Below are 12,043 nucleotides of genomic sequence, written 5' to 3' on the forward strand. Positions count from 1 at the left end.
TTTTTTTCCTTCGAGTCAGATGGGAGGCGGGGGGGGCAAGCGCTCGGTGATCCCAGGGACTGGCTGTCCCTGTTCCTCATAAGGTGGGTTGGGGGTGTGGGTGTGTGTGGGTGGAATCGGGGGTTGGTGGTGGGGGTGTAAATCAACAGCAACTGGAACCAAGCAAAACTTGTATATTTTGGTACTTATTTTGTACGGTTTTTTTTTCAGATAGCTTGATTTGTCTCATTATAAGTCTTGACAATAGTATTATAAGGAGATTTCTAATAAATAAATGTTCAAATGGTAAGAATAATAAATGTTTGGTTTCTGGTGAGGACTTGCCGATATTCAAATATTATTTTCACTGATGGGTAGGGAAATTAGAATTTGTACCCTTAATGTTAATGGTCTCAATGATGGTAAAAAGAGAGGAATCCTTGCTAAAATTATACATTTGTTACAAATTGATATTCTTTGCCTCCAAGAAACTCATGTTTCTGGGGGGAAAAGAGATTTATTAAGGAATCTGGGACTATATTTGCTCATCTGTTCTAAATACACAGGAATTAAATGGGGGGTAGCAAATCTGCACATCCCATGGGTTTCCGTAGTGTAGTAGTTATCACGTTCGCCTAACACGCGAAAGGTCCCCGGTTCGAGACCGGGCGGAAACACTTTTTTCCTTTGAAAAAAGTAACTCACAACAGTTAATTACTTTATTAGTAGAATTTAATCCAAGTTGTGGCAAAAAAGTAAAAGTTCTGGAAATAAAAAGTGGGGTCAGATGGAAAACAATTCTCCCCTCCCTAGTGGAGAAATCATCTTGACACATTGTTACAAACAGTGTATCAGGTGTTCCACCGAAAAGCGAGCAGACAATCATAAGGGTAATAAAATATAAACTGGTGTCAAAGCTCGACACGGCCCCCTGGCAGCACTGGCAGGACGTGTGGTTTGGTATAAATTAGAAGTTTGCTTGTGATCAGAGGGCTTTGCCTACGTTTTCAATCACTGAGACCATAAATGTATTAAATGCAGAATTTTGGGCGTCACAGTTGGCCGCGTGGGCAGAAAGCAGTGTCTGATTCTTAAATGTAAGTGGAAACTTCTATAATAGGTGGATTCGCTGCTTGTCTTAAGAAACCCGAATGACAACAGAGGAAAGTTAGAGCGATCGAAATGAAAGAGTAAAAAGCAAAATCATTTTCGGTTCAAAACCTCCATTTCAATTCTGCTGAATAACAATAAAACAGCTGAATCGCCCGAATAGGGACTTGAACCCTAGACCCTCAGATTAAAAGCCTGATGCTCTACCGACTGAGCTATCCGGGCTTCTGAGAAGCGGACGGGGCACTGTTCTTCTCTATGACGTGCACAGTGTTCGTGTTATCTCGGGAGTACTTTCTATCTTCGGTCCATGTGGGATTTCAACCTCCCTAAACTCACACTGCACACTCCAGCCCCCCTGAATCCAGCGCCTGGACTCTCACTGTAAGAGTTCCAGGCGCCCCAGTCTGTTTTCATAAACCGGCTCCCATTCTGAGAGCGCACAGAGGCAGGAGGGTTTCAAGTCACCCAACCACAGATTGCATTTTGATGATATTGCTAGAAGATGAAACACAGATGTGACGCGGTGGTGACGTCATCGAAGTAAATCCATGCACAGTGTGAGGGAACCCGCTCAGAGAAAACACTGAGCAGGTGACCTCTGACCCAGATGGCTTTAAAAGGTGTCATGACTCAACTGTGCAACCTTTCTGCACCGTGACAGATTAACAGAACTAACACAACCCTTCTCTGGCAAACATACCTGTGCGGGCACCTGTTTACAGCACACTGGCACAGGACAAGGGACCCAGCAGCCCCTCCTCCGGCTTTAAAGGCTCTACAGGCAGTGGCACAAACAGCTAAGAACACACTCAGATATTACAGGCTCTACAGGCAGTGGCACAAACAGCTAAGAACACACTCAGATATTACAGGCTCTACAGGCAGTGGCACAAACAGCTAAGAACACACTCAGATATTACAGGCTCTACAGGCAGTGGTAAAAACAGCTAAGAGCGCCGAAACACATCAGAGGCTCTACAGGAACCTGTGCAAACGGGCATGCGCACGCATGACTGTCAATACAGGCTCTACAGGCACTGGTGCAAACGGCCATGTTCACACTCACAGCACAGGGCTGGCGCTAGGCATGCGCAGCTGTCCAGGGCCCCGCACTCTGCCCACCAATATGGGCCTCGCACCAGTGTCCCCCCAGCCCCGCCTGTGCCTCGCGCCTGTGCTGCAGCACTGCGAGGCCCAGGGGAGGGGCCTCTCTCTCCTCAGCCTCCCAGGCATGTGTAAGGGAAGGGAACTTTCAAAGAAGAAGCAACTCGCCCTCTTTCAGCCCCCGATGAGCTGTGGAAGAGATGCTCGTGCAATCACCACACTCTAAGCTGTACAGAAGCGTAAAAGGCCATTTATTAGGATAAGGCTGCAAACATACTAATGAACTTTATTAAACGAGGCCTGGCTAAGCAAGCCACGATGGCGGTTGTGTCCCGCTGAGGCTCCGCGATTGGGCCGGCATCCTACCCGGTTCTCGTGGTCGCCGAGAGCCACACACATCGAAATCTACAGTCGGAACATACCCGACGGCCGAAGCGATCCCGCAGTCCCTGGCAACCTGCACAACAGCTATGGGAAACGATGATCAGCCCACCGGAGACGCGCGCCGAGACTCAAGATGGCGCCTGCGGTCGAGTGAATCCGTGCCAGTGGCCTCACTCAGACGTTGGGAACCTCACGCCTCATGCCTCCCGACCACCATCCCCGCAATGACGGCGAAACCAGCGGCGCGCGCAGTCTCGCGTGCACACACACTGCCACCCCCACAGATTCTTGTTACACCTTTTCCCCTAGCAGGGAATATGTTTGGATATATCGCCACCGGCGATGTGTCCTATGTATTGGGACTGTTTCCCGGCCCCAGTTCCATTAGTTCTAACCCCAGTTTACTACCGTCCCACCCCCCTCATAGCATGGCACTAGTCAGGGTACACGAAACCCATTAGACAGTACTTTGACGGGTCACATGGGTGCTTCCCCCAACAAGAGGGCTATTGGATTGGAGATATAACTAACTGCAGCCCCCCCCCCTGAATACCATAACAAGGATGTTGGATAATGGCAACACAACAGTCGGACATTAATGTCCTTACACTCAATGTCAGGGGCCTACACACACCGAGAAAGCGCTACACCGTATACTCATACATAAAACACCAAAATACCAGAATCGAATTCCTACAGGAAACCCACCTCAATGGCACTGAAGTAGGCAAACTACAGGCTAAATGGCGCGGCACGGTCTGCGCCACGACTTATTCAGCATATGCACATGGCGCCCTGATCTGGGTTAGGCCAGGGACTCCCTTCCGGGAACACAGAAGGGTGGTGGACAAAGAAGGCAGGTACGCTTTACTAGAGAGGCTCCTCGATGGCCAAGCGGTCCTCTTAGGTAGCATTTACGCCCCCAACCTGGAACAGGACACATTTTGGGACCATCTCACGGGGATCCTGGCCCAGTTCACCGCTGTTCCCTGGCTCATGGGAGGGGATTATAATTGCACACTTGACATCGCCCTAGACCGCTCACATCCCCCCCCCCCCTGCGCTCCCCGACTCCCAGGCAAACGGAGAAGTTCCGAGCTTGGACCACACACTGGGCTCTCACAGATGCATGGTGACTCCATCACCCACACACCCGAATATACTCATTTCACTCCATCCCCCACAAGTTACGGGTGTGCCTAGACATATTCCTCGGCTCTGCGCGATCCTCCCCAAGATCTTATCCACGGATTATATGGGCAGGATCATCTCGGACCATGATGCCCATATACTACGACTCAACTGGCATCCCCCACACCTCCCGGTCCCCACCTGACGACTGCAGGTCTTTAAGCATGATCACACACAAAGTATACAAAACTTCTTCACCCACAATGCAGGCACAGCTTCATCGGTTCTGGTGGAATGGGATGCATTCAAAGTGGTGGCCCGGGGGGAATGTATTAAACAAATAACAGGGGTTCGACGGACACTAGAGCAGGCACTCATTAAAGCGGAACAGCACCTCGCCACAACCACTAAACGAGACGACCTCTCTGAGGAACAAGCTACACTCACGGCCAAAGCCAAAACAGTCTACCAAGCGGCTTGTGCTGACCTTCGTAAATATAATTTCAGGGCCTATGCCACCCGGATGTAAGAAAGAGATAAAAAGGGCACGATGCTCGCCTGGTTAGCGCAGCAGGACACCAACATTAAACCAATTACCGAAATCATCAACCCTGGAGGCACCCTAGTGCGCTCCCAGGATGAGATCCTTTTAGCGTTCCAACACTATTACAAGATGGTGTATAGCACCCCGATCCCGCCCTCACAATCCTTAATAGATCATTTCCTCGACCCTCTAACGCTGCCCACAACCACAAATTCAGACAAGCTCGCACTAGACTCAACGATAGTATCCGCGGATGTCACCCAAGCGCTGCGTGCCCTCTCTAGACGGACTGCCACTGGAGTATTATACAGCATTTTCTCCCCTATTAGTCCCACAGTTAACACTAATGTTTGCGACAGCCCTTGCACAAGGGATGTTAACCAAATCCCTTCAGGAATCTGTAATTGTGACCTTTCTGAAGCCGCATCGGGACCCACAACTCATGGCGTAGTATCGTCCCATTACACTCTTATGCACCGACTGTAAAATCCTAGGGAAAATATTAGCCGATAGATATATACAAGTAATACGCTCCCTGGTTCACCCGGATCAATGCGGGTTCGTCCCCGGCAGAAAAACATCCCAGAACATCCGCTGCATCGTCCATGTGCAGGATCAGGTGAAAAACACGTACCCACGTACCTGTCTCATCCTAGACCTCGAGAAGGCTTTCGACACCCTCACCTGGCAATATCTATTTTCTGTCTTACACCTACTTAACATCGGCCCCGTTCTTCTAGCGTACACGCGACTATTATATACAGGCCTTACCACACGGGTCCGGATAGGGAGACACATTTCCACGGCCTTCGAGGTCCGGAAGGGCAAGAGGCAAGGCTGCCCCCTCTCACCCCTCCCTTTCGTCCTCGCGGTCGAACCACTGGCCATAAGATTACGTCAGGAGGGCATACAATGGGACATTCCACTCGCAGACATCACTCATAGCGTCTCCATGTACGCTGACGTACTTTTAATATATGTACGGGACATCACAGATGACCTGACTCCCATATGGACGACGCTCGCGGAATTTGTGAACGCCTCCGGACTCAAAGTAAACTGGGACAAATCCAAAGTTTGTTGTGAACGTATCTAGGACCCTATTTAAATATTCCCAATTTATGCCCTTGTGTGGTTATAACACATCATCTATACTAATATAATAAAGAGAGAGCCCAAACCTTTGAGGCGGGTAATCTCAGGAACCACAGCACCAATCAGAACACCCACTACAGCGTTGGAAAGGGCAGTTTCAGCAGAAGGACATAGGCTATGCAGACACCCACCATATACATTTAAAAGGTAAAAGAACCGTGCCAGCAAAGTAGTCAGTTGTGGGCATGTTTGCATTGTGCTGTGGGCGTGTGCTGGGGGCGTGACAAACGCTGGGGGGTGTGGTATGTTCCGCCCTTTATGCCATGTCTCATATCGTGTGCTAATCCCACCCTGCTCCCTTTAAATACCCCTGCACCCCATAATCATAACCCACCCTTTCTCCTTAAAATACCCCAACACCCTTAAACACTAACCCATCTTAACTCTATAAATATACCCTGTACCCCAACACCCACACCTATTCCTAAACCCTAAAAATACCCCTGTACCCCAAAACCCAAACCTAACCCTGAACCCTATAAATACCCCTGTACCTCAAAACCCAAACCTAGCCCTGAACCCTAAAAATACCCCTATACCCCAAAACCCAAACCTAGCCCTGAACCCTTAAAATACCCCTGTACCCAAAAACCCAACTGTACCCCTGAACCATAAAAATACCCCTATACCCCAAAACCCAAACCTAGCCCTGAACCCTAAAAATACCTCTGTACCCCAAAACCCATAACTATCAATAAACCCTAAAACTACCCCTGTACCTCATAATCCAAAACTATATCTGAACCCTTACAGTACCCAAACACCCCAAAACATATACTTCAGTTCCCCTAAAACATATACCCCTATACCAGAGGTCTTCAAACTTTTGTAGGTTGAGCCCCACCATCTCAATTTTTTTAGATGTTGGGCCCCCCCACAACCTGACAGAAATTTCTGGAATCGACCGTCACATGCATATCACGGGTCATATCCGACAAATAATGTTGCTAAATCTGTTTGCAGCTCTGCGGCTTGCGCGTTAGTTCTGCTACAATGTAATTGTAGTATTCAAGTTAGACACACTTCCAGGCCGGGCTGACACACGTAGCCAGTGACCCCCCATGCACGCATTCGGATGTATGACGTTACAACGCATACTTTTACTCCGCATACCATTACAACGCGGTATTTACAACGCATACCGTTACAACGCATAGCGCTTAGAGGTGCTGGATAGTGGTAAGTATAATTTACTATTCTAACTCCAGTCCCCGTGGACACCAGGGAAGGTGTTGGATAGTAAATTAAACTTATTCCCTATCCTAGAGCGCCCCCCAGCGCAATGCGTTGTAATGGTATGCGTTGTAATGCCTGTGTTGTAGTGGTAGTGCGTTGTAAAAATTGCGTTGCAACAGGTGTATACCACGCATTCACCCTGCACACACTTTCCTTGTGGTGACTTCCTAGCTGGTATTCACCATGCACGCACTCACCCTGCACACACTCTCCCTGCAGTGGCTTGTGGCTAGGGTACCTAGATGGTGACCCCGTCTGCACACACTTTTCTTGCAGTGACTTCCTAATCGGCTGTGGTGACTTCCTAGCTGGTGACCCCCATGCACGCACTCCCCCTGCACACACTTTGTTGCAGTGACTTTCTGCAAGAACCCTCTCTATGCACAATCTCACTGACACACTCCCTCTGATACAACGTCTGCACAATGGTTCCAGGTGCACATATTTCTCTGAAGACACGCGCCTTGCACGCACTTTCCATGAGGGGGTGTCACAGCGCTATATGTACTGCTAGCGCGTTTTCAGGGCCCCCGGTGATGTATCACGCACTGCTGGCAGACAGTTGTTCTCAGACACTACCTGCACTCACTGTCCACTCACAATCACGCTGCACACACCTTCACCGAGCAGCCCCTCATCGCTGCACGCAGTCTGCCAGCAGACAGTCATTACAACACTGGTTCACCCTCTCTTTGCTTCCCCACCACCTGCACGGATGCAACCTTCTTCACACGGTGATTCCATACACTCACTATCACCCATGCACACATCCACTCACCCCACAGTGACTTGTTGCAGTGTGCGCCCTATTCACACCTCAGCCACACGCGTGCACACACAGTCCCGGTAGACAGGGACTTCCCCCCATACAAACTCACTCCTTTCAAGATCTCACTGTGACCGCTCACTACCAGATGAGCACCTCTGCTCACTCCCCAAGTTACATCTTCAAACAGTTGCACGCTGCCCGGCCTCCCTCCGTGGGGCATCCAATCTCACACTCAAAGTGCCCCCGTTTACACACTTATCACACTCCTTTTGTTGTTAGCCACTGCCATGGTACTCCTCACTCTGGGTGTGCCCCCAGCCTCACCCTCATCAATGCCCTCGATGAAGTCTGCAGCGATCCCCTCTCGTGCACAGCTCCCAGACACACGTCAGTGCCCTTCTCATACCAGCAATGTCCTCTCTCCACCCTTGCAGCGCATCCCTTGCCCCCTGCATCCTCCGTCCCCGAACCCCTGAGTACCCTTCTCACCCCTAAATACTGCTTGTCTACTACAGTGCCCTTTCGCTCCCTCTTCAGCACATCTGTTACCCCCACCAGGGCCTCTCTCGCTATAGCAGTGAAGCTTTCACACCACCTGAAGTTCTTTCTCACCTCCAGCAGAGCCCCTCTCACCCTTTAGAAGCGCCACTCTCATCCCCAGCAGCACACCTCACAGTGTCCTTTCACTCCCCGAAGCGCCCCTCACACCCTTCCAGCGCCCCTAACACCCTTGCAGTGCCCATCAGACCATCGCAGCGCCCATCAGACCATCGCAGCGCCCATCAGACCATCGCAGCGCCCATCACACCCACGCAGCGCCGCTCTCACACCAGCTACAGTTCTCTCACCCCTCGCAGCGCACTCTCACCCTTAGCAGCACCCCTCTCAAGCTTCAAAGCCATCGCTGATGCATATTTATCTTATGCAACTAACAACCATTGACAAAGACAATAGTCCTGGCTTGTAGTAGATGTAATGTTACATGTATATGGATGGAATGATGAAGCAGCAAAATACCAGTGGGGCGACGCACTATACCGGGCATGGATTTTCAGTTAGGGGTTTTAAGTCACGCCCTTCATTACATCGACCATGCCCCTCTGGGAGCCCCCACAAGTTTTTGCATTCTACTTAAAGCCCTTCCTCCGGTATGGTGACTTCCTGCTGAACAGGGAGAACAAGTTCACTCTGGCCATCATAACTGCCAACTTGAACAACCTGCATCGGCAAAAGGCAATAGGTTTCGACTATATGAAATCTATTGGGTTTGGCAATTTTTTTTATTTTACATATTGCATAGCAGTTGAGCTTCTGTGAAACCTGGCTTAATATTAAAAAAAGTGCTATGATGCGTGCACCATTGACTGTGTCATAGTGTTTTTTTTTAAATCATAAGCTATGTTCTGCAGCAGCTCTAGTGCTGTGTAATATGTAAAACAATTGAAAGCCAATAGATTTTGTAAAGGTGTAACCTGCTGGCTTTGCCAGTGCTTGTTACCGGAGGGGACTTCCTGCCTCCCACTGCAGCTGAAGCATTTCAGCTCCAGCAATTAACCCCCTCCTGGGACGGTGAACTCTTAGCACTTAGCAGACAAAAGCACGGCACAGCGCGCCCAGTGATTTCCCCTCCCTCCCCTTCCACACCCTCTGTCACCGGAGTTTGTTAATGAAAAGAAATTCCCATTTGAAATGGGTAAATACTTGCCACGCAGAGATCAGTGTTAAGGACAACAAAAGTAAGATGTTAGGGTCGAGTGCGTGCCCCCCTGGGATGGTGTTGCACCCCCCTGGGGGGGCGGGCCCCACAGTTTGAAGAACTCTGCCCTATACCCATACTTACCTTATCCAAGCATTAAAAAACAAAACATGCTTTTACCATTCATGCATTTACAACGAATTTCGTTGTAAATGTATGCGTGGTAAAAGCATATAAAATGTAATGCCATGCGTTATAATGACACTGCGGAGTCATGGTTCTTTCGTAATGAAAGTATGCGGAGTGATGGTATGCGGAAAGAAAGTTGCGGAATAATGGGTGTTTACCCTTCCCCGGTAAGTACATTGGTGGCACGGCAGCCCACATCTCCAGCAACATACTCATATTTTTTCACCACCCATTTGAAAAATACACAGGTCTCTCTCATTGATGGCCAGCACAACATACACTTTTAGACACACCTCCCGCTAGAATTGCGAACTTTAGAGCTGGGGAGCTCCGTTCGAATCTCGGCAACAGCTCAACATCCTGTGATTCCAGGCAAATCGCTTTGTCTCCCCAGGCCTACCACAAACAAATGTGTTCTTCTGTAATGTAAATTGTGCTCATGCCATGTTGTCGAGTTCGCGCTATATAATATTGCAAGGAAAAATAAAGTAGGGCAACTCGAGTTCACACACTACTGAACGCGCACTCTTAAGTGCATCAGCAGTGCACTGTGAATCGGAGCGTTTCACAGGCCTGTCACAGATAAGAAATGCTATCAAAACGAAATCCTACAAAACAATATACTACTGGCCGGCAGCAATTCATAGGCGGACAACGTCGGGACTGGCTGCTAGTATCCTTATGAAGGCATAAGAATCATATCCATATTTAGTCATAGCCAATGCAGTCCAAATACGGCAAGGCTACTCCCATAGACTTCTAGAAAGTACAACGCTTTCTTAAACAAACCAAGCCTCCAGCAGCCCGGGAATTCCCCCTGCTTCTGTTTTGATTTGTCCAAGACCTCCTGGAGTCCTAAAAGAACTGCGAGTTCTTAGTGACGTCTCATGTCCAACCTTACGTCAAACTCGGCCATTTCAAGGTATAAATATACCAGCATCTGCCTTAGCAAACACACAGTGATTTGGAGCAGATCGGCTATCTACTTACCCGACGCCCAGCTGAAATGAGTGCCGAAGGAAGCCGACCCTCCCATTGACGCACTGAGAGAGACGCTGTCTTTTCTCCTGCCGAGAAATCCAGCTCCAGTGTTTCCAGTCACCCTTGCGGGTTACTGGGAGATCGAGTCCTGAGAGATAGATACAAGACCTCCTTCATTCTATAACCGAGGTACGGAGCTGATTAGACCCTTAGAGAATTCTTGATTCAGATTCTTGTCAAAAACTATCTTAACTCAAACTACATCTCACTTACTCCTTCCCACGTACTAGGCTTAGGTTAGGTACACCGGGGTAGGTGTATTTTAGAAACACCAGTTGAGTACGTTTAGTCAACTTTTATCATTGTATGTATTTTATCTGTTTTAAGTATCTTATGGCTCAGAAACCATATCAATGCTTTTACAGTATTATTTCATAATACTCTTTTTACTGTACGCACTTTACTTCATGACAAGTATTGCAATTGTGGCATTTAACTTCTCTTGCAGGAGAAAGAAGACTGCTCAATAAATAGCCACTTTTATTGAAAACGCCCGTCTCTCTATTTCTCTGCACTCCTGGTGAAACTAAGCATGCACGATTGACTGAGTGAAATAGCTATCTATTGTTTCCGCGACTCTGGAGACATACTCCTTATTCTGGAGGGAGCAAAGTTGTCATGTTTATGCGGTTGTCAGAAACTAATCCCTTCTTGTCTATTCAGGAAAGTTAACACCTTCCTGTTCACTCAAGAAAGTTTCTAGTGACCTCTGAGCTAGCTGGTACAAACCCAATTAAGTCTAACATAGTCAGTAGAGACCTAGAAGACCGCACTTCTACGTCTACACTGCTGTTTATGCTATTCCAATGCGCAGGGCCTATAGGGAAAATAGGAACTACACTACAAAGCTACTCCCAGAGAAATAACACAGGTACGCAACGTTTCCCCTATAACCCGCCCCGCAATAGGGAGGACAAAGAGAAACAACATACAAAAATTGCAACAGCGAACATACTCCCAGAACAAATTACTGTACCCCCGGAGGGAAACGAGACAAAACAAGGCCACCTACATACCAAAAGGAAAGTTGAAAACCCAAATAAATAATACCCCCCCACCCTGTGCCCAGCCCCCACCCCGAGAAACAGAAATAAGAATTTAATAAGATAACCACAGTATCGACATAAACAAGCCCCATCAACAGCGGCCCGAACTAAGCAGGCCGCCCGGCCCATCTCAGCCCCCCTAATGGGGGGAGCGAGAACGAAGGGGGGGGGGAAGGCCTCTCACCTTAAGTCCTGATAGTACTGGGCACCAACAACATCGAGGGCAGCAAGAGCACAAAGAGGCTGCTCGGAGGGAGGGGGAAGACATAAATACCCCGTCCCCCTCAACCCCCCAGTGGAAGTGCACTGACGTCATGTCAGCGGCCACCGGCCGCTGGACACCAGAAGGCTGGTGCGCTTGCCATCTTGTGGCACTACGGTGACCGCCCTCTTATGAGGGTCACCTGCGGCGACTTGTCGGGCGGCCTGCATTGTAGAAGGGGACTGGTGAGCGCTGGACTAGCATTCATAATTAAGTCTAACATATTCAATAGAGACCTAGTCGACCCAAGTCCTACGTCTAAATTATCGTTTATGTTATTCCAATGCGCAGAGCCTATTGGGAATATAGGAACTACACTACAGGTCCACCCATTCCATCCGGACCTAATCCCTCGCGGTACCTCGGGATCCGTCTTTACGATTCCCCTGCCAAC

At 48.9% G+C, this 12,043-nt stretch overlaps 1 non-coding gene across 1 annotated transcript; it reads left to right on the forward strand.

Annotated features, from left to right (window-relative positions):
• The first annotated feature begins 583 nt into the window (after positions 1-583).
• TRNAV-AAC (transfer RNA valine (anticodon AAC)) lies at positions 584-656 on the forward strand. Its single transcript has one exon. It is a non-coding gene; the product is annotated as a tRNA-Val (tRNA).
• Positions 657-12,043: the final 11,387 nt, after the last annotated feature.

Source organism: Lissotriton vulgaris, chromosome 1_1 (assembly GCF_964263255.1).
Source record: "Lissotriton vulgaris chromosome 1_1, aLisVul1.2, whole genome shotgun sequence".
NCBI lineage: Eukaryota > Metazoa > Chordata > Amphibia > Caudata > Salamandridae > Lissotriton > Lissotriton vulgaris.